The sequence below is a fragment of the Pecten maximus genome, chromosome 1, assembly GCF_902652985.1.
Source record: "Pecten maximus chromosome 1, xPecMax1.1, whole genome shotgun sequence".
NCBI lineage: Eukaryota > Metazoa > Mollusca > Bivalvia > Pectinida > Pectinidae > Pecten > Pecten maximus.
Window position 1 is genome coordinate 6,305,751 of NC_047015.1, and position 11,171 is coordinate 6,316,921.

Sequence of the window (11,171 nt, forward strand, 5' to 3'; positions counted from 1 at the left end):
TCTAATTTGTTGGCAGTAATTCCTCCGTCGTTTAACTAATTCGTTGACAGTAATTCCTCCGTCATGTATCTAATTCATTGGGAATAATTCCTCCGCCGTGTATCTAATTTTTTGGGAATAATTCCTCCGTCATATATCTAATTTGTTTACAGTAATTCCTCCGTCATGTATCTAATTTTTTGGGAATAATTCCTCCGTCATGTGTCTAATTTGTTGACAGTAATTCCTCCGTCATGTGTCTAATTTGTTGGCAGTAATTCCTCCGTCATGTGTCTAATTTGTTGACAGTAATTCCTCCGTCATGTATCTAATTTGTTGGCAGTAATTCCTCCGTCATGTGTCTAATTTGTTGACAGTAATTCCTCCGTCATATATCTAATTTGTTGGGAATAATTCCTCCGTCATGTATCTAATTTGTTGGCAGTAATTCCTCCGTCATATATCTAATTTCTTTACAGTAATTCCTCCGTCGTATATCTAATTTGTTGGCAGTAATTCCTCCGTCATGTATCTAATTTGTTGGCAGTAATTCCTCCGTCATGTGTCTAATTTGTTGACAGTAATTCCTCCGTCGTATATCTAATTTGTTTACAGTAATTCCTCCGTCATGTATCTAATTTGTTGGCAGTAATTCCTCTGTCGTGTATCTAATTTGTTGGCAGTAATTGCTCCGTCATATATCTAATTTGTTGGCAGTAATTCCTCCGTCGTATATCTAATTTGTTTACAGTAATTCCTCCGTCGTATATCTAATTTGTTTACAGTAATTCCTCCGTCATGTGTCTAATTTGTTGACAGTAATTCCTCCGTCGTATATCTAATTTGTTTACAGTAATTCCTCCGTCATGTATCTAATTTGTTGGCAGTAATTCCTCTGTCGTGTATCTAATTTGTTGGCAGTAATTGCTCCGTCATGTATCTAATATTTTGACAGTAATTCCTCCGTCATGTGTCTAATTTGTTGGCAGTAATTCCTCCGTCATATATCTAATTTATTGGGAATAATTCCTCCGCCGTGTATCTAATTTTTTGGGAATAATTCCTCCGTCATATATCTAATTTGTTTACAGTAATTCCTCCGTCATGTGTCTAATTTGTTGGAAGTAATTCCTCCGTCATATATCTAATTTGTTGGCAGTAATTCCTCCGTCATGTATCTAATATTTTGACAGTAATTCCTCCGTCATGAGTCTGATTTGATCGCAGTAATTCCTCCGTCATATATCTAATTTGTTGGCAGTAATTCCTCCGTCATGTATCTAATATTTTGACAGTAATTCCTCCGTCATGAGTCTGATTTGATCGCAGTAATTCCTCCGTCATATTTCTAATTTGTTTACAGTAATTCCTCCGTCATGTATCTAATATTTTGACAGTAATTTCTCCGTCATGTGTCTAATTTGTTGGCAGTAATTCCTCCGTCATATATCTAATTTATTGGGAATAATTCCTCCGCCGTGTATCTAATTTTTTGGGAATAATTCCTCCGTCATATATCTAATTTGTTAACAGTAATTCCTCCGTCATGTGTCTAATTTGTTGACAGTAATTCCTCCGTCGTGTATCTAATCTGTTGGCAGTGATTGCTCCGTCATATATCTAATTTGTTGGCAGTAATTCCTCCGTCGTTTAACTAATTCGTTGACAGTAATTCCTCCGTCATGTATCTAATTCATTGGGAATAATTCCTCCGCCGTGTATCTAATTTTTTGGGAATAATTCCTCCGTCATATATCTAATTTGTTTACAGTAATTCCTCCGTCATGTATCTAATTTTTTGGGAATAATTCCTCCGTCATGTGTCTAATTTGTTGACAGTAATTCCTCCGTCATGTGTCTAATTTGTTGGCAGTAATTCCTCCGTCATGTGTCTAATTTGTTGGCAGTAATTCCTCCGTCATGTATCTAATTTGTTGGCAGTAATTCCTCCGTCATGTGTCTAATTTGTTGGCAGTAATTCCTCCGTCATATATCTAATTTGTTGGGAATAATTCCTCCGTCATGTATCTAATTTGTTGGCAGTAATTCCTCCGTCATATATCTAATTTGTTGGCAGTAATTCCTCCGTCATATATCTAATTTGTTGGCAGTAATTCCTCCGTCATGTATCTAATTTGTTGGCAGTAATTCCTCCGTCATGTGTCTAATTTGTTGACAGTAATTCCTCCGTCGTATATCTAATTTGTTTACAGTAATTCCTCCGTCATGTATCTAATTTGTTGGCAGTAATTCCTCTGTCGTGTATCTAATTTGTTGGCAGTAATTGCTCCGTCATATATCTAATTTGTTGGCAGTAATTCCTCCGTCGTATATCTAATTTGTTTACAGTAATTCCTCCGTCGTATATCTAATTTGTTTACAGTAATTCCTCCGTCATGTGTCTAATTTGTTGACAGTAATTCCTCCGTCGTATATCTAATTTGTTTACAGTAATTCCTCCGTCATGTATCTAATTTGTTGGCAGTAATTCCTCTGTCGTGTATCTAATTTGTTGGCAGTAATTGCTCCGTCATATATCTTATTTGTTGGCAGTAATTCCTCCGTCGTATATCTAATTTGTTTACAGTAATTCCTCCGTCATGTGTCTAATTTGTTGGAAGTAATTCCTCCGTCATATATCTAATTTGTTGGCAGTAATTCCTCCGTCATGTATCTAATATTTTGACAGTAATTCCTCCGTCATGAGTCTGATTTGATCGCAGTAATTCCTCCGTCATATATCTAATTTGTTGGCAGTAATTCCTCCGTCATGTATCTAATATTTTGACAGTAATTCCTCCGTCATGTGTCTAATTTGTTGGCAGTAATTCCTCCGTCATATATCTAATTTATTGGGAATAATTCCTCCGCCGTGTATCTAATTTTTTGGGAATAATTCCTCCGTCATATATCTAATTTGTTTACAGTAATTCCTCCGTCATGTGTCTAATTTGTTGGAAGTAATTCCTCCGTCATATATCTAATTTGTTGGCAGTAATTCCTCCGTCATGTATCTAATATTTTGACAGTAATTCCTCCGTCATGAGTCTGATTTGATCGCAGTAATTCCTCCGTCATATATCTAATTTGTTGGCAGTAATTCCTCCGTCATGTATCTAATATTTTGACAGTAATTCCTCCGTCATGAGTCTGATTTGATCGCAGTAATTCCTCCGTCATATTTCTAATTTGTTTACAGTAATTCCTCCGTCATGTATCTAATATTTTGACAGTAATTTCTCCGTCATGTGTCTAATTTGTTGGCAGTAATTCCTCCGTCATATATCTAATTTATTGGGAATAATTCCTCCGCCGTGTATCTAATTTTTTGGGAATAATTCCTCCGTCATATATCTAATTTGTTAACAGTAATTCCTCCGTCATGTGTCTAATTTGTTGACAGTAATTCCTCCGTCGTGTATCTAATCTGTTGGCAGTGATTGCTCCGTCATATATCTAATTTGTTGGCAGTAATTCCTCCGTCGTTTAACTAATTCGTTGACAGTAATTCCTCCGTCATGTATCTAATTCATTGGGAATATTCCTCCGCCGTGTATCTAATTTTTTGGGAATAATTCCTCCGTCATATATCTAATTTGTTTACAGTAATTCCTCCGTCATGTATCTAATTTTTTGGGAATAATTCCTCCGTCATGTGTCTAATTTGTTGACAGTAATTCCTCCGTCATGTGTCTAATTTGTTGGCAGTAATTCCTCCGTCATGTGTCTAATTTGTTGACAGTAATTCCTCCGTCATGTATCTAATTTGTTGGCAGTAATTCCTCCGTCATGTGTCTAATTTGTTGACAGTAATTCCTCCGTCGTATATCTAATTTGTTTACAGTAATTCCTCCGTCATGTATCTAATTTGTTGGCAGTAATTCCTCTGTCGTGTATCTAATTTGTTGGCAGTAATTGCTCCGTCATATATCTAATTTGTTGGCAGTAATTCCTCCGTCGTATATCTAATTTGTTTACAGTAATTCCTCCGTCATGTGTCTAATTTGTTGACAGTAATTCCTCCGTCGTATATCTAATTTGTTTACAGTAATTCCTCCGTCATGTATCTAATTTGTTGGCAGTAATTCCTCTGTCGTGTATCTAATTTGTTGGCAGTAATTGCTCCGTCATATATCTAATTTATTGGCAGTAATTCCTCCGTCGTATATCTAATTTGTTTACAGTAATTCCTCCGTCATGTGTCTAATTTGTTGGAAGTAATTCCTCCGTCATATATCTAATTTGTTGGCAGTAATTCCTCCGTCATGTATCTAATATTTTGACAGTAATTCCTCCGTCATGAGTCTGATTTGATCGCAGTAATTCCTCCGTCATATATCTAATTTGTTGGCAGTAATTCCTCCGTCATGTATCTAATATTTTGACAGTAATTCCTCCGTCATGTGTCTAATTTGTTGACAGTAATTCCTCCGTCATATATCTAATTTATTGGGAATAATTCCTCCGCCGTGTATCTAATTTTTTGGGAATAATTCCTCCGTCATATATCTAATTTGTTTACAGTAATTCCTCCGTCATGTGTCTAATTTGTTGGAAGTAATTCCTCCGTCATATATCTAATTTGTTGGCAGTAATTCCTCCGTCATGTATCTAATATTTTGACAGTAATTCCTCCGTCATGAGTCTGATTTGATCGCAGTAATTCCTCCGTCATATATCTAATTTGTTGGCAGTAATTCCTCCGTCATGTATCTAATATTTTGACAGTAATTCCTCCGTCATGTGTCTTATTTGTTGGCAGTAATTCCTCCGTCATATATCTAATTTATTGGGAATAATTCCTCCGCCGTGTATCTAATTTTTTGGGAATAATTCCTCCGTCATATATCTAATTTGTTAACAGTAATTCCTCCGTCATGTATCTAATTTTTTGGGAATAATTCCTCCGTCATGTGTCTAATTTGTTGACAGTTATTCCTCCGTCGTGTATCTAATCTGTTGGCAGTGATTGCTCCGTCATATATCTAATTTGTTGGCAGTAATTCCTCCGTCGTTTAACTAATTCGTTGACAGTAATTCCTCCGTCATGTATCTAATTCATTGGGAATAATTCCTCCGCCGTGTATCTAATTTTTTGGGAATAATTCCTCCGTCATATATCTAATTTGTTTACAGTAATTCCTCCGTCATGTATCTAATTTTTTGGGAATAATTCCTCCGTCATGTGTCTAATTTGTTGACAGTAATTTCTCCGTTATGTGTCTAATTTGTTGACAGTAATTCCTCCGTCATGTATCTAATTTGTTGGCAGTAATTCCTCCGTCATGTGTCTAATTTGTTGACAGTAATTTCTCCGTCATGTATCTAATCTGTTGGCAGTAATTCCTCCGACATGTGTCTAATTTGTTGGCAGAAATTCCTCCGTCATGTATCTAATCTGTTGGCAGTAATTCCTCCGACATGTGTCTAATTTGTTGGCAGAAATTCCTCTGTCGTGTATCTAATTTGTTGGCAGTAATTCCTCCGTCGTGTATCTTATTTGTTGGCAGTAATCCCTCCGTCATGTCTTTCTTGTGATAGAACTAAATCCACCATCATGGGTCTTGATTGATCGCAGTAACTCCTCCTTCTTGTTTCTGATTTAATGGCAGTGATTTCGCGGTCATGTCTCTGATTTGAAGGCAGTGATTCATCCTAACATTCTACCCTACTCCACTAAACCACACCCTGACACTCTACCACACTCCACCACATCACACCCTAACACTCTACCCCACTCCACTACACACCCACTACCCTTCTACCCTACTCCACCACACCACACTACCCCTCTATCCTACTCCACCACACCACACTACCCCTCTACCCCACTCCACTATACACCCACTACCCCTCTACTCTACTCAACCACACCACACTACCCCTCTACCCCACTCGACCACACCTAACACTCTACCCTACTCCACCACACCCTAACACTCTACCTACTCCACCACACCACACTACCCCTCTATCCTACACCACCACACCACACTACCCCTCTACCCCACTCCACTATACACCCACTACCCCTCTACTCTACTCAACCACACCACACTACCCCTCTACCCCACTCGACCACACCACACCCTGACACTCTACCTTATTCCAACACAACACACTATAACACTCTACCCAACTCCACCACACCCTAACACTCTACTATACACAACCACACCCTAACAATCTACCATACTCCACCACACCACACTCTAACACTGTACTCCACTCCACCACACCACACCCTAACACTCTACCCAACTCCACCATACCACACCCTAACGCTGTACTCCACTCCACCACACCACACCCTAACACTCTACCCTACTCCAACACACCACACCCTAACACTCTACGCTACTCCACCACACCACACCCTAACACTCTACTATACACAACCACACCACACCCTGACACTTTACTATACACAACCACACCGCACCATAACACTCTACCCCACTCCACCACATCACACCCTAACACTCTACCACACTCCACCACATCACACCCAACACTCTACCCTACTCCACCACACCACACCCTAACACTCTACCCTACTCCACCACACCACACCCTAACACTGTACTCCACTCCACTACACCACACCCTAACACTGTACCCCACTCCACCACACCACACCACACCCTAACACTCTACCACACTACACCACACCACACCCTAACACTGTACCCCCTCCACTACACCACACCCTAACACTACCCCACTCCACCACACCACACCCTAACACTCTACCCCACTCCACCACATCACACCCTAACACTGTACCCCTCCACCACACCACACCCTAACACTGTACCCCACTCCACCACACCACACCCTAACACTGTACCCCTCCACCACACCACACCCTAACACTGTACCCCCTCCACCACACCACACCCTAACACTCTACCACACTCCACCACATCACACCCTAACACTGTACCCCACTCCACTACACCACACCCTAACACTGTACTCCACTCCACCACACCACACCCTAACACTGTACCCCCTCCCCTACATCACACCCTGACACTCTACCACACTCCACCACACCACACCCTAACACTGTACTCCACTCCACCACACCACACCCTAACACTGTACTCCACTCCACCACACCACACCCTAACACTCTACCCTACTCCACCACACCACACCCTAACACTCTACCCCACTCCACCACACCACACCCTGACACTGTACTCCACACCACACCCTAACACATTCCACCACTCCACCACACCACACCCTAACACTGTACCCTACTCCACCACCACACCCTAACACTCTACCCTACTCCACCAAACCACACCCTAACACACTACCCCACTCCACCACACCACACCCTAACACTGTACTATACTCCACCACACACTAACTCTACCTTACATCACCACACCACACCCTAACACTTTACCCCACTCCACCACACTACACGCTAACACTGTACCCCACTCCACCACATCACACCCTAACACTCAACCCCACTCCACCACACCACACCCTAACACTGTACCCCACTCCACCACACCACACCCTGACACTCTACCACACTCCACCACACCACACCCTAACACTCTACCACACTCCACCCACACCACACCCTAACACTGTACCCCTCCACTACACCACACCCTAACACTGTACCCCACTCCACCACACCACACCCTAACACTCTACCCCACACTCCACCACATCACACCCTAACACTGTACTTCACTCCACTACACCACACCCTAACACTGTACTCCACTCCACCACACCACACCCTAACACTGTACCCCCTCCCCTACATCACACCCTGACACTCTACCACACTCCACCACACCACACCCTAACACTGTACCCCACTCCACCACACCACACCCTAACACTCTACCACACTCCACCACACCACACCCTAACACTGTACTCCACTCCACCACACCACACCCTAACACTGTACTCCACTCCACCACACCACACCCTGACACTCTACCCCACTCCACCACACTACACGCTAACACTGTACCCCACTCCACCACATGACACCCTAACCCTCAACCCCACTCCACCACATCACACCCTAACACTGTACCCCACTCCACCACACCACACCCTAACACTCTACCCCACTCCACCACATCACACCCTAACACTCAACCCCACTCCACCACACCACACCCTGACACTGTACTCCACTCCACCACACCACACCCTAACACACTCCACCACTCCACCACATCACACCCTAACACTGTACTCCACTCCACCACACCACACCCTAACACTCTACCCACTCCACCAAACCACACCCTAACACACTACCCCACTCCACCACACCACACCCCTAACACTGTACTACACTCCACCACACACTAACACTCTACCTTACATCACCACACCACACCCTAACACTCTACCCCACTCCACCACACTACACGCTAACACTGTACCCCACTCCACCATATCATACCCTAACACTCAACCCCACTCCACCACACCACACCCTAACACTGTACCCCACTCCACCACCACACACACCCTAACACTCCATAACCCCACCAACCACCCACCACCCCCTACCCCTCTACCCCACTCCACCACATCACACCCTAACACTCAACCCCACTCCACCACACCACACCCTGACACTCTACCACACCCCACCACACCACACCCTAATACTCTACCCCACCACACCACACCCTAACACTGTACCCCACTCCACCACACCACACCCTTATACTCTACCCCACCACACCCTAATACTCTACCCCACCACACCACACCCTAACACTCTACCCCACTCCCCCCCACACCCCCTTTAACCTACCCACCACACCCTAACACTCTACCCCACTCCACCACATCACACCCTAACACTCTACCCCACTTCACTACACCACACCCTAACACTCTACCCCACCACACCACACCCTAACACTCTACCCCCACCACACCACACCCTAACACTCTTCCCCACTCCACCACACCACACCCTAACACTGTACCCCACCACACCACATCACACCCTAACGATACCCCACCCACACCACAGCACCCCCCCACCACCCCCTAACACCACCCACTCCACACCCCCATCACCACCCTAAACCACCACACCCCACTCCCCACCAACCCCAACAACTAACACTGTAACCCCCCAACACAACACCACAGCAAACACTCAACCACACCCCACCACACCACACCCAACACTCATACTCCACCACCACCTACACCCACCCAAACCACACCACACCTAATACTCTACCCCACCCACACCCACCCCCTAAACTCTCACCCACCACACCACACCCTAACACCCTGCCACTCCCACCAATCCACACCTAACACTTGACCCCACCCACCACCCACACCCTAACACCCAACCACCCACTCTACCCCACCACACACACCACCCTACACTCTACCCATCCCACCATACCCTAACACTTACCCCACTCCACACAACCCCACCACTCCTACCCCATCCACCACACACCCAAAAACTGTTACCCACTCCACCACACCACCCTAAACACCCCAATCACCACACCATACCTACACTGTCCCCCTCCACACCCACACCCTAACACTCTACCCCACTCCACCACACCACACCCTAACACTGTACTCCACTCCACCACACCACACCCTGACACTGTACCACACTCCACCATACCACACCCTAACACTCTGCCACACTACACCACACCACACCCTAACACTGTACCCTACTCCACTCCACCACACCACACCCTAACACTGTACTCCACTCCACCATACCACACCCTAACACTGTACCCCACTCCACCACACCACACCCTAACACTCCTACACACACCCCCACACCCAACACACTCCACCCAACCACACCACACCTAACCGACCCCACCCACACCACACCTAACACTGTACCCCATCCCACACACCACACCCTGAACACTTACCACACTCCAACCACCACCACACCCTAACAACTCTCCACTCACACACCACACCCCCCCTAACACTTACCTACCTCTCCCCACCACACCACACCCTAACACTGTACCCCACTCCACCACACCACACCCTAACACTGTACCCCACTCCACCACACCACACCCTAACACTCTACCACACTCCACCACACTCCACCACACCACAACCTAACACTGTACCCCACTCCACTTCACCACACCCTGACACTCTACCCACTCCACTACACCACACCCTAACACTCTACCACACTCCACTACACCACACCCTAACACTGTACTCCACTCCACCACACCACACCCTAACACTGTACTCCACTCCACCACACCACACCCTAACACTGTACCACTCCACTCCACACCACACCCTAACACTTAACAACCTTACACCACCACACCACACCCTAACACTGTACCCCACTCCACACCCCAAACCTACTTACCCCACCACACCACACCCTAACCTGTACCCACTCCACCACCCTAACTCTACAACCCACCCCAACCCTAACACTGTACCCACTCCGCCACACACACCTGAACTGTACCCTCACTACACCCACATAACACTCTACCACACTCCACCACACCAACCCTAACACTCCCACATCCACACCCACACCCTAAACGTACCCCACTCCACTACAACCAACCCAACATTTCCTACCCCCACACCCACACCCTAACACTGTCCCCACTCCACTACACCACCCTAACATTTCTAACACACTCCACCCACACACCCCCACCACTACCCCCACTCCACCAATCCACCACACACCCTAAACTCCCACCCCCCACATCCCCTATCCCCCCCCACACACCACCAGACACCCCCCCCCCCCTAACCACTCTAACCCCACCCCACCACACCCCACACCCAACCCCAAACATACCCACCCCCCACCACACCACACCACACCACACACCACACCACCCCAACACCACCACAACCACACCACTCTACCCTACTCCACCACACCACACCCTAACACTCTACCCTACTCCACCACACCACACCCTATTACTCTACCCACTCCGCCACACCACACCCTAACACTCTACCCTACTCCACCACACCACACCCTAACACTCTACCCCACCCACCACACCACACCCCACCCACACCCCACCCACCCACCACACCACACCACACACCACCCACACCCACACCACACCACACCACACCACACCACTCTACCCCACTCCACCACACCACAC